Source organism: Apteryx mantelli, chromosome Z (assembly GCF_036417845.1).
Source record: "Apteryx mantelli isolate bAptMan1 chromosome Z, bAptMan1.hap1, whole genome shotgun sequence".
NCBI classification, from domain to species: Eukaryota; Metazoa; Chordata; class Aves; order Apterygiformes; family Apterygidae; genus Apteryx; species Apteryx mantelli.
Genome location: NC_090020.1, coordinates 46,321,084 through 46,333,426, shown reverse-complemented (window position 1 = coordinate 46,333,426; position 12,343 = coordinate 46,321,084). Strand labels below are relative to the sequence as shown.

Genomic DNA, 12,343 nt, shown 5'->3' with positions numbered 1-12,343 from the left:
TGAGTCAGTCCGGTTCCCGCTGCGCCCGCCCCCGGCGGTGTCCGCGTTGTCTGGCCTGAGCGGAGGCTCCCTTGCTTTGCTCCTAGTGCCCCCGGGCGCGCTGGCCGGGCTGCAACCGCTGCGGGCAAACAGGGGGGAAGCCCCAGTGAGCCCCCTTGAACCTTTGTGCTCCAAATAAATGGAAAAGAAGCCCCTGTTTTTTCTGTGGTAATGCTGTGCAATTCAGACACTTTCTTAACTTTGTATGTATTGGATCTGGAGACCACAGAGATAAGGCCTTTGTGGTGTTACTCTACTGGCTTTCTTCTCGTGTGCCTTTTTTTGAATCTAGGTATAAGTAAATATGCTGTTTCTGTTCACTAGTTTGGTATCTAAGGATACTGAATGCATGTATATTTGGTACATGAGGGCAAAATATGTACAAAGGCATTAAAGATCCCTTTCTGTATTGGTATATGTTTCTGTTTTGTTTATATGTACATGAACATACACACCTGGAAGTGACACATCCCATGTGAGCATCTGGGATTTGAATATTCTGTTAAACAAGCCAACTTGTTTTCTGTTTTTTCTAAATAGGACCAGAAATAAGCAGTATCTGCCAAATACTTGACATACCTTTTCTCCACTTGGTAGCAAACCTGCGCAAAGTGACTTGGATGTTCTGATATGTATCTTAATGCAGCTTCTTTTAATAACTAGCAATATAAGAAAAACCTTGGCAACATCTGGAACTTTCTGATTTAAGACCAAAAGAATTTACTGAATATTATTCTATCTTTATTATTGTACATACTGAATCATATTTAATAAAGGTGTATTCTCCAGAAAAGACAACTGATACTTTGCTGCATGTGTGCGCTGGCTTTGGGAAGACTCAAGAAGGTGGAAAGTTCATGCTTCTGAGCAGTTTACAATCAAAGCAAACTGCAATTAATAGATATCATAGGTTGGTTTGCCATAATGCTTATTTTTAGTTAGACAAATATATGTTGTATATTTCTCCTCTTGTAAGTTCCTTCTTAACGTGTTCTAGTTTATCAGTATTATTATGCATTTAGAGTAGACCTTTGTGAGATGTTAGCCCCAAAAGAGTTGAGCTTTGGAGATACTTCTTTGAAGCAAAGGATCAAACCTTATATCTACAAGGTTACTTTTTTGATTGAGCAAAAGCTGTGTTAATTATCACCAAGATCCTTCCCTGCTTTTCTACAGCTATAACTTCTTGTCACAACTGAATCATTCAAAGGAAGGTGGTTTTTCAGTTGATACTTGAATTCTCAATGTATAAAATGATCATAAAAAGCACTTTAATGAGACACTTCAAAGTAAAGAAAGGCTGAAGAAGGGATGGGAGAATTTAAAAGTAGGATGATATAAAGCAAGATTAGAATGGGTCTTCTGTAAGAGAGGGAAAAGGTAACATTTGCTTCATGGGGATAAGGAGCTTTAATGTGGGTAGCAAGAGTAAGCTGCTGAGTTGCACTTAATTAATATAGGATTTACTGTTTCTGTACTTGAAAATGTTCTAAATTCAGTTTAGTACTTTACAGAATACAGAGGAGAGGTGTTTTGCTAACATGAAGTAGGTTTATCCCAGACTGTTGCCTGGGGTAGGCTTGCAGTGGTCTGTGTTTTATCCATGTTTGGAACCTCTCTTGCTGTCCATGTTGCCTTGTCCACTTGCTGCTACTTCTGGATGTTCTGGGAGCTGGGAACCAGCTGGGTGAAGGAAGGTATGTTGCCTTGTCAGCCTGAAGGCAGAGAAAGCTGGCAGCCAGCCCGGAGTTGCTCCATACAAAGAGATGGGTTAGCTGCATGAGGTCATCACTTCATAGGGAGGAGTTTTTTCAGTGTGTGAGAAGTGGGTCTAGGAAAAGGAAAGGGGATTCTTTTGCTTGGGGGAGGGGGAGGGGGGAGGAGCAGCAAGAGAGAAGAGGAGAGCTTAAGTTCATTCCAGCAGAAAGTAAACTGCATATGTGCTTTTATCTTAAGATAAAAAAGACTTACCACTTAACACTGTCATAATTACAGTCTTGATGTATTTTGCAGTATAAAAAATGGATTTAGAAAACTTAAGCTGGGAGGATTATTATGCAGGAAAAATAGACTTGGGAATTGTTGAGTGTTCACCACTTTATTAAGGACTAAAAGGATTTAACATATTATGTATGTAAATATGCTGCAAGTTTCTGCTGTATAATGTTTGCATTAGGTCACTGCAGCATTTCTGCAGAAAGATTTATTTTGGAAACTTTTGTTAATAAGCAGTGGAATTCTTAGCTTTGTTTCCAGGGTTTGAGAAAAGATAGTTAACTTTTGTTTTAAAAGCTACACGTGTATGGTGGTACATAGTGTATAGAAAGTTTTGGAAGTAGTTTTTAGAAAGCAGCAAGGGTGCTTCTAAAATGGCTTTTTTGGTTTGGCTTTTTTGGTTTGTTTTTAAGATTCTTCTCATATCATGAAATCATATTTGAGGGACTGACTTCAAAAAATTTTTAATTCTTTGTAAAGGTTTAAATGCAAAGTTCAGGTTAGTTGTAAATGCAGAGAATCTGAAGCAGCAAGGATTTTTTCAGTCTTTTGTTTCCCTGATGATGATAAAATAAATTCCCAGTAAATTAAGACTTAAGGTTGTTACTAATCTGAGTGCTCGAATTATGCTTTATAAGGTGGTTGTTCTACTTTGGATCTCGAGTCACCGCATGGTCTACAGTCACCAGTTTCCTTTGCATTGCTACCTTTTTATGTTAACGGGAAAGTGCCGAACTATTTAACTGCAAACAATTTCTACCTCACTTTCTCGCATCTGAATTTGTTACTAACCAGCTTATTACACATGTACCAGTGATACAGCAGAATATGGGCACAACTCTTCATAATCATAACTTGTGGTTCACTGACAGCTCCCTTGCTGGTTGTACTTGGTTGTCAGAATTCTCAATCTTTAAAATGCATTAATCAGCTTCTCATAACCTTGCTCTTGTTGCTGTATCTTGTTTACATTGTTGACTTGAGCCTTGAGCAGCGAGGATCTTTCGTTAGGCTTTCTGATAGGATTGCTCTTCCTTTCTGCTGCGGGGAGAGTTACTATTTGAGCGAAGTCTTGCATTTATTTTCCTGTTTGGGTGAATGTACAGTAATAGCTGTAGTAGTATACTGTGAAATATTTCAGTGACACACTTCTCCATTGAGATTATCCTGGCAGACTTACAACTGTTAAAGGAAAAAATAAAATGAAGGTTGCTGTACAATCTTAATCTAGCCATTAGATGTGCTTTATGATATTGCTTGCAAAATAATGCAGTCCACTTGGAACCCCTGTCATGAGTGTCAATAATGAAAATATTTTAAATGAATAACTACTAAATATTTTGTCATATGCTACACATTTTTTCTGTAAGGTATTCAATTTTTGATCTGAAGATAGTTCTTTCACAAACTCTTATGTTACTTTCATCATTCAATCTTAATGCTTCCCAGCCTTCCCCCCCCCCCATATTATGGGTTTGGAAGCTATTTATGTTAATATGAGGAGCTAAAACATTAAGAAATTAAGTATCAAAATAAATGACCATAAAGACCTAATGAAAAATCAAGTATCCTTTAAGAAAGGACAAACAGTGAAAAGTTTGTGATTTATTTGATATTATGCAAGAGCTCTTTGGCATAAGCAGAAATAGATTCCAGAATAGTATTGAACTGCATTAATCATGAGGCCTTTGTTCCCTGAAATTGCCTGTTTAGAAACTGGAAGACATACAATTATGGCAATGAAGGCAATGAGTTCTGAAGATGAGCCCCTCTGACACAATGCTGAATCATCCTGGAGCACTCCATTCTCTAATAAATGAGTCAGGCATTTATGGAGAAAAGGAGTATGAAAGTAATTACATGATCACATAATGCATATTCCACAGAGAGTAGAATTTAGGGTTTTGTCCTCAATTTGTGGATCTGTTAATTTCACTACTTGATTTGCCAGCTTTGTTGTTTTTTTTCCAGCTCTGTGTATGGCGAACTTTTTCTTTAGAAAAATTGGAAAGTCTTATTCCATACATTGACAGTATGATTGTGTTTTTAGTGTTTGCTGTTTCAACTAAGAATGGCAATAAGAAGTTGTTTTTTTCTGTATGAAACAGACCTGCAGGATGAGGCATAGATTATTATGGGTATTTTAATACAGGTAGGACTAAGTTTGTTGCTTATTTAGCACTGTAGTGCTCATACAAATAATATATTAATAATGGCTCAGCTGGTGGAGATTCTCCTAGCAAACCACAGTCTTCATCCTGGGGGAACCTATCAGCAAATAAGAACGTGGTCTTAAGATAAATCTTGCTAAATTTTAAATACCTAAAACTTGACTCATATGCTATTAAATTATACAGGTTTGCTAAACTCTAGTAGGCAGGGTATACTGCCAGTTTGTCTGTTAAAATATAGCTTTTGTGCATTACCCAAAAGCTGTATTTTTTCTTCTTTTTTTTAATGTTTCAGTTTTCCTTCAGATAGCATTTGATTTCCCAGTGGTGGTTTCTGCACTGAAAAGTATATGAATGTAGAAGAGTATCCTGCAGTTCTAGTATCCCAGAGAAGTTTCAAGAGTTCCAGATATGGGGTGTGGTGAAATGAAGTGGCCAAGTTTTCAAATGTGACAGCTTGAACAATGATAGCAAGTACTGTGAATAAGTAATGATGTTTAAAAACATTTGTCCTATCCCTTCAACAAGATGTTGTGAGAAATACTTTTGTAGCCAATTTTAAGGAAAATCATACAACTTTGGAGCACCCTTTGTACATTGTTTTGTTTTGAAATTTTACTGGTTAAAAGATATAAAGCATGGAAGCAGAGAAACTTGTTTATTGTTGGTGTGAGTGTGTTGTTTATATGTTGAAACTATGAATGGCATGTTTTATCCAAAGAGAAGATTTTTTTCATCATTTTCATAATACATTTGCTTATCAGTTCAGGAGATATGGTAACTTCAGTTCACCAAATAAATAGAAGTGTCTGGTTTGCCAAATACAAAAAAAAAAAAAGTTAGCAGTGAAGTGCGCAATTGCAAAAGCAAAGAATTGTGAAGAATTAAAGATCTATAACAAAGATACAGGAAGACCTTTTTATATCCTATTCTGCCTTTTTAGAATGAGTAAATGATGAAATTTGAGCAGGAAAGCTCTAACTTGTGGATGTGGTTAGTAAACCTGAAGCTGTTAGATTATCATACTTAATTGACATCTAGTTTAAGTAATTTTCCAAATGATTCTGTATTTTTCATTTGGGGAGGTAATTATACACATCCTTATTGAGATCAAGATCTCAGTTGGATACAGTCTTCTCCAAGAAGACTTGTAGCTTTCCTCCAAGACTTGACCTCTTGGTCGTCCATGCTGCCTGTGTCCTAACTTTGCTGTTAGGTTGCCTTCTGGAGCCAGGTAATACCCTCTGAAAGGAAACCTACCCAAAGCTGACAGGATTGTTTGCTCCAGGCTCTGTTCCAGCTGCAGTGTGGAGGCATACTACTGCTGATCTGTATCCCATGCAGGACAATCTTCCAACAGTAGCCCTGTATGCCTTGTGGAGCTTAAAACTTCATGTTTCCACGTGGTTTGCAGTGCATACTGTATGTATCATGTTGCTAAAACATTATTCTGATGGGCTGTGACCTGGTGATCTCTTGTGTTTTAGTAATTTGAGCTTAAAACCAAATCGTTCCAATCAGATTTGGAGAGCCTAGAGGAGGTCTAGTGATTTGCAGTGTGGAAGTGGTTAGTTTGCTTTCAGAGGATGGGAGCTGTGAGCTGTCTAAAAGTAAGAACATCTCCATCAGTTGATCTGGATTGTGTCTGCAGTGTGGTCCACAAACACGTTATAGATTTAGCCATTTTCAAAGCAGAAATTAAGCAGGTGACTCTTAGTATTTGATTTTTAATACCGGAAGGCTTGTGTCCCTCTACATTATTTTTCTCAAATTAAGTGGTGATTTCAGGGTTAAAGATGCAATTAGTCAAATTCCCTGCAAGTGTCTCAGAGTACAGTAAGGCAAGAATTCCCAGAGGGATTTAAATAACTCTTGCCTACAATACAAATGTTCTTATCATTCAAAAACATTTTTTCCCAAGAATATCTATGAATAGTGAGAAAATCCTAAAGAACGTTGCTCTCATAAAAAAAGTTAGCTGCTTGCATCTTTTCTGGAAAGAATCCCTATGATATCATGCTGAATGAAAGACTGGGGATTAAAAAAAAAGAAAAAAAAGAAAAAGAAAAACTAGTGTTGCCTGTTGTGATCAAGTTAAATTAGGCTCAATCTTATGTGTGCAAATAAACTTCCATGTGAAGAGTCCCTTTACTTCTGGCTCCATGTCATCCATGTCTCTCATTTGCATTTAAGCACCATTTTTCCAGAGAGCTGAGAAGTAAAACACCAACTACTTTTAACTACCTCTTAGAATGTACATTAATTGGAGCTTGTTCCATTTGTATCTTTGCAAAAGAAAATAATACCTTTTAGAAAAAGTATTCTTTATAACTGTGAAGGCTGATGATATCCAAACAGAACTGACTGGATCTAAAAAGAAGGATAGGTTTTCTCATGTATCTTGAAAAGTTCTCATAACACTAATGTATTAAAATTTGTTGTGCACCTGATTTTGCATTCCAAGAAAATTTTTTGAGAAGGTGCAAATCCTAGTTCTGTCTTACTGGTGCTTCTAGCTTTATAGTGGGAGTAACTTTATCTCATTTAAAAGAAAAAGTAATCACAATTAATACATCTTTTAGGATGAGGAGCATGCTGAGGATAAGTCATTCAGCTCAGGAGAGACAAATACAAACTTCAGGCAACACTGAATCACATTATATTTTATATTTCCTGCAATGCAGCAGTTTGGAACATCAGCTAGTAGGGAGGGGTCGGGACTCTGTTCATTATGGGGAAACAGTTCCTAGTTTTCTGGATAGACCTACAATGTGGTAGATTTACATTAAATATGATGTAATGATGTCAAGGAAGTAAGTGACCTCAAGAAGACTGAATGAATGAGGAGTTAACTGAGCAGAGAGTTTAATGAACCAGAGGATGTATTTAGTTTAATAAAGGAGGAAAGAAAAAACAACAACCTGATTGCTCTTTGAGTTTCTTTTCAGAGTGATAAATACTTGGAGCTAGACTCTATTATTTTTCTCCTGAAGAGACCAATATGATCATATGTTACACACTAATGGCTGGTTTTTAATCTAATTGGAGAGAAATTCTGGCTGATGTTGGGCCATTAGAAAAATGAAAATGCTTCTAGTCCTTTAAAAGTATTCCGCATATCCTGTGGATTGCCGGTACTCTATAGCTATTCTTAAATCTCAAAATTTAATACAGTAATTCTAAAGAAACTTCTTGTAGTATTCTGATTTTTTAAGTTGAAACATACTGACAGCTGTTAGATGAGTTTCAGAGCCTGAAGTCTCTCTAAAGAAGAGTCTTCTCTTGTGTCATGATAAAAGACCCTTAAAACAGCATCAGTATTGTTCCCTCTTCCATCTTCCCCAAAAGAGGTACTTCCTTCAACAGGCCTCAGGACTTGAGGGTTTAGGTTTGGAGGGGGGTGCTTGTTTTGTTTTGTGTGCTGGTTGTATGCTTATACTGTGTTCATTCTCTTATGCAATGGTTTTTATCTTAAACAAATGGAAATCAAGAGATGAAACATTACTTTGAGATTTCTTTTTTTTTGAATAAGGAAGACTGCATTCACAGAACTAGAGAAGTCAATACCTATTTGAATGAAAGAAATAAGTAAAAGAGTATGTTAACTATGCATGGCCTAAATGATCAGTGGACAAGGGTACTACAGTTCTTAATTTCAATGCTGACTCTTGTCACCAATTTTTCTAGAAATTTTTGTTTCCATTTTCCCTATGCATCCAAGACAACAAGTTTATTGAAAGCACAATCCTTTAGTTGTTTTCTTTGGTCAGAAGTTTCTTTAAAACTCTTTATAATGTACACTTTAAAATGAGCTTGAGTCATGGATATAAATGTTTAGTTTTTTTCAAATTGTGGCCATCTTTTTGCCAATTTTAGCATTTTAAGTTTCTTTGTAATTCTACCTTCCAAGGGACAGGATTGCTCTCCTAGAAGTATTATAACCTTGGACTAGTAAGGTTGCTCATACCTTTCAGAAGCCCCACAAGAGACATGAGAAGTTACTAATAAAACTCAAAATCAGGTGACTGAATTAGTTATTTTTAACCTAATGTTTCTTTGCAATGTGTCGGAGTACATAGGGCAATATTCTTCTTCCTGGCATTAATATATTCATGGGAAAAGAAGGGAAAAGTGGCTTTGTGTTGGTCCATGCTGGCATATGAGATTCTTTCCTCCTACAGTAGATCACGTTTTTGAATGTGCCTTTGTCTTCATATGCAGCTTATATTCATATACATATAGAAAAAATTGAGAGAGTCTTGGTCCTTAGTTTGGCTAACTCTGTTCTTCCTAACTTGTCACTGCCTTCACTTTCTTCTACTCTTCTGCCTGGTAAGATCCAATCTTGAGCCTTGCTACTTACCTGTGTCTGTGAGGTAGAAACTGCTACAGGATAGGATGCAAAACTAGTTGGGTAACAACACCCAAAGAACACATACCACATGCTTCACTACCAAAATGCCTGGGTTGACTACATCTCTTACTGGTTTTCACCAGGGGCCCGAGGTGATAGGATAAAGACCATGCTGAGGAGGTTTGCAGACGACAGGAATCTGGGAGTGACTGTAAACATGGTGGAGAATGAGATTCAGATTTGGAAGAATTTTGACAAACTGGAGACATCATCTAGAATGAAGTAGGGTGTAATTCAGCAAGCACAGCTACAGCATATTACCTGTAGGCAGGACGTGCACCGACAGAAGATGGAGAAATAACAGGCTAGGGAGCAGTCCTGTAGAAAAGGACCTGGGATTTATGGATCACAGAGAAAGACAGACTTAATACCAGGCTGTTGTGAAAAAGGTAAATGCACTCAGACAAGAGCTTAAAAGACATTTGTGGTAATCTCTCTGCTTTTCTCAGAGTTGGTAGATCCTCCACTATGCCACTGTTTTAGGCTCTGAATCCCAAGTGAGATGGGGAAAAATTGGGGAGAGTTCAGAGGACAGCAGTTGTCTAGAAAATAATGATCTTAAATGAAAGATTAAAAGAATTGGGATTGCTTCAGTGAAAAATGGGATGTTCAAGTTGCAAAGAAATGGATAGTCTGTTCTCACTGTTCCTCAGTAACGGTTTTTATCTGGAACAGGGGAGATAAGATTTGGGCATCACTGAATGTTTTCTAATGCTAAGGGCAGTAGAATACTAGACCAGATTGTCTGAGAAGATTGAGGCTTGACATAAATCTTCCTGTCCTAGGCAGGTATATGGGTTTTAGTCATGGGAAAAGGAATTAGATGGTGTCTTTAGGTCATGTGTAGCCTTACACTTGTAAGTATCTTAATAAATTACTTTTATCACATCTATTACTTCCATTTGCATGTGTGAAAAATATTCCAACAGGTCAATGAAAATCTGGTACATCCAAAAAAAAAAGGAAAGTTGATTTAGTTCCAGCCATTTATTTCTAAACAGAGAGAGTCTAAAGGTTATTTCCTGGGCTTTTGTCTGGTTTAGTTTTTGTTTTTGTGGTACAAAGACTATAAATCATAATCTTTGGAGTCCCCTGTTTCTTATTTTCATGTATTTTTAATAAGACCGCAACTGCAAGAGGTGCTGGAAACTTCATACAGCTGCAGGGGTGAGAGAATGAGAGCGCACTGGGTGAGGAATGCTATATGCAATCAAGTGAAGTCCGTCTAGCTCAGTATTATGTTTCTGCTGCTGGCTGCTATCAGATAAAAAGGGAATGATGCCACAGGTGTAGAATGATAGTTCCTCTGACATAGCTTTCCTGCTTTTGCGGTTTAGAGACATCCTGAGATGGAAGTTGCACTGTGTTTAACAAACCTTTTTTCATGAATTTGTATAATAATTTTGAACCTGCTTATTTCTTGGCCTCAAAAATATCTTGAGGCATTGAATTCTCTCATGTAATTATGTACTAGGTGAAGAATTACTTAAGAGCAACATTTAAAAAATTCATTTGGTGTTCTGGGAAACACTTCAAACGTGACATATCGTGTCACTTTGTGCTATCACAATTTTTTTTGATACTTTAATCTGACACTCTCCCATTAGTTGTCAGTTTTGCAAGCTAAAAAATTCTCCTTACTTCCTTTGTGCAGAAGCTGCTCCATACTCTGATCAATACTGTCCATATTTATCTGTTGCTTTATGTTTTTCTTGAGATAGAATAAATAGAAGATACCATGAATTTATCAGCAGCATAAGACTGTGTTATGTTCTCTCTTCCTTTCATAAAGGTCTTGTATCCTGAATGGTTACTACCCTGACCACTGCTAAGCATTGAACAAAAGTTTTCAAAGTATGTTCAGAGAATAGCAGACCTCTTTCCTGAGTGGCGTTAAACAGCCTCACACACAGCACTGCATATGTGGCTAGAATTCTCCCAGTGTGTTATATTGGATTTATTAACATGAAATTTCACCTGCTGTTTTATATGCCTGTTACTCAGTATTCTTTTGCCACACTCTGTAACCAAGTGTCAGTTTTGATTGCTCGTAATAATTGTGTATCATTTACAAGCTTAAGCACAGATGGTATGTGAAATGGTAGATTCTGATGAGGCTTGACTCCCTCCCTTGTGAATCTTTGTTTGTTTAATCTGAATCCTCATGATCTTCATTCCTGTAAGAGCTCTCCATGAGATACCTCAACAGAAACTTTTTAAAGACTTTTGTTCCCTACCACTTGTAACATCTCTGCCCATCTGCTCCTTGACTCCTTCAAAGAAAGATGGTGAAGCATGACTTTCCTGTACAAAAGCTGAGCTGTTCCCCCCACCCCAATACCATTATTCTGGTCTAAAAATTCTTATTATGTTTTTAAACACTTTGTCTAGTGTGGAAGTCGGACTCTGTGTTGTACTTTTTCCTGATTGCCTTGTCAAGCTCTGAAAAAATTTTGATGTATTTGCCACTCTCCATTTATCTTTACTTAGGTCACCTTAACTGTAAGTTTGTGCAGAATTAGTAGATTGGTAATTTCAGCCTTGGTCCCTTTAACACTTTTACTGAAGAGTATCTGGTTCTGGTGAATCCTCATTATTAAATTGATATTTTTTACATGCTTTTTTGCTGCTTCAGCTTGAGAGAATGCTATATATATATCCCCCGTATAAAGAGAATCAGGTGTGGGATTGGCTTTTACTACCTCAGCAATAATTTCAGAGGACAAGAATTCATCTGACTTTTCTGCTGTAGCCTTATCTTTTTTTAACTCCTTTTTTTTTTTTTTTTTTAATGTATCTTCATTACTTAAGAATTTGTTGTTCATTCGACCATGGTTACATTGAGGTAGCAAGCTGTCTGTAACTATTAGATTCTACTATGTTCAAGCCCGGAAATAGCATCAGGAATTTTGTTTCATAACATTTTATCGCTCTCTTACAAGTAGCTATGTAGTTTGCCAGCAAAAGTTCATTATGCTTCCCTGTTTTAGCTAGTATGCCCCATCAATTACTCCAGTCTGAGAAAGAGTTTGTATTACCAATTTTCAGTTTGGACTTTTAAATCCTACTGATGACTTGTATGCAGATGGAAATATGCAGATGTATATAAAAAGTCAGCTGTAATTGGAGTGTTTATAAATGGAAGTTGGCTTTGTATTTTGTTTTTAAATTGACAGACAAAAACTGCCTTTTCTTACATATGTGATAGGATAGATAATGAAGAATGTTGTGATTTTCTTCTTCAGAAGACACAGTTTTTCTGGGCTTTTTAAGTGGCTCCAATCAGTAGTTTGTTTTAATAAATGGAGTTTTCAGAAATGGGCATTTAACCACATGCAATTCTTTGACATCTGCTTAAAATCTTCAGGTGTTGGTGGTAACTTGCCTTTCACTTCCATGAGTCCCATTTGAACCAGGAAAGGGTGTGGAGGGGGGAAGTGTTCCTGTCTAGTGGTGTTCTGCTGTTTCTACCTCATTTGTATCTGTGATGGGAGGACTGGAACCAAATTTATCGTAATGTTTTGCTTTTGGTTGTAGTTTTTTGATGGTCTTACATAATTGAATCTTGGTTTTTGGAACTTATCACAAGAATTTGTGTGTCTGCTATTAAAAATATGGAGAATTTTGTAATCCTTCTAGCCTGGTGCATTTTTTTTGTCTCTTTTTGTATCTGCTTGCATAGCTGCTGTTTCCTTGCAGTAACTGAATGTAAGCATCACTTAGA

At 36.9% G+C, this 12,343-nt stretch overlaps 1 protein-coding gene across 6 annotated transcripts in view; it reads left to right on the top strand.

Moving 5' to 3' along the window:
* Positions 1-12,343, top strand: part of FER (FER tyrosine kinase) — a 183,158-nt gene that overhangs the window by 487 nt on the left and 170,328 nt on the right. Inside the window, exon 1 of one of the 6 annotated variants that reach the window (XM_067316384.1) lies at positions 1,926-1,966. The exons of the other annotated variants lie outside the window; for them this stretch is intronic. The gene's annotated coding sequence lies outside the window, so the exon portion shown is untranslated. Of the gene's footprint in view, positions 1-1,925; positions 1,967-12,343 lie in introns of those variants that run through there. 6 annotated transcript variants of the gene reach the window in all.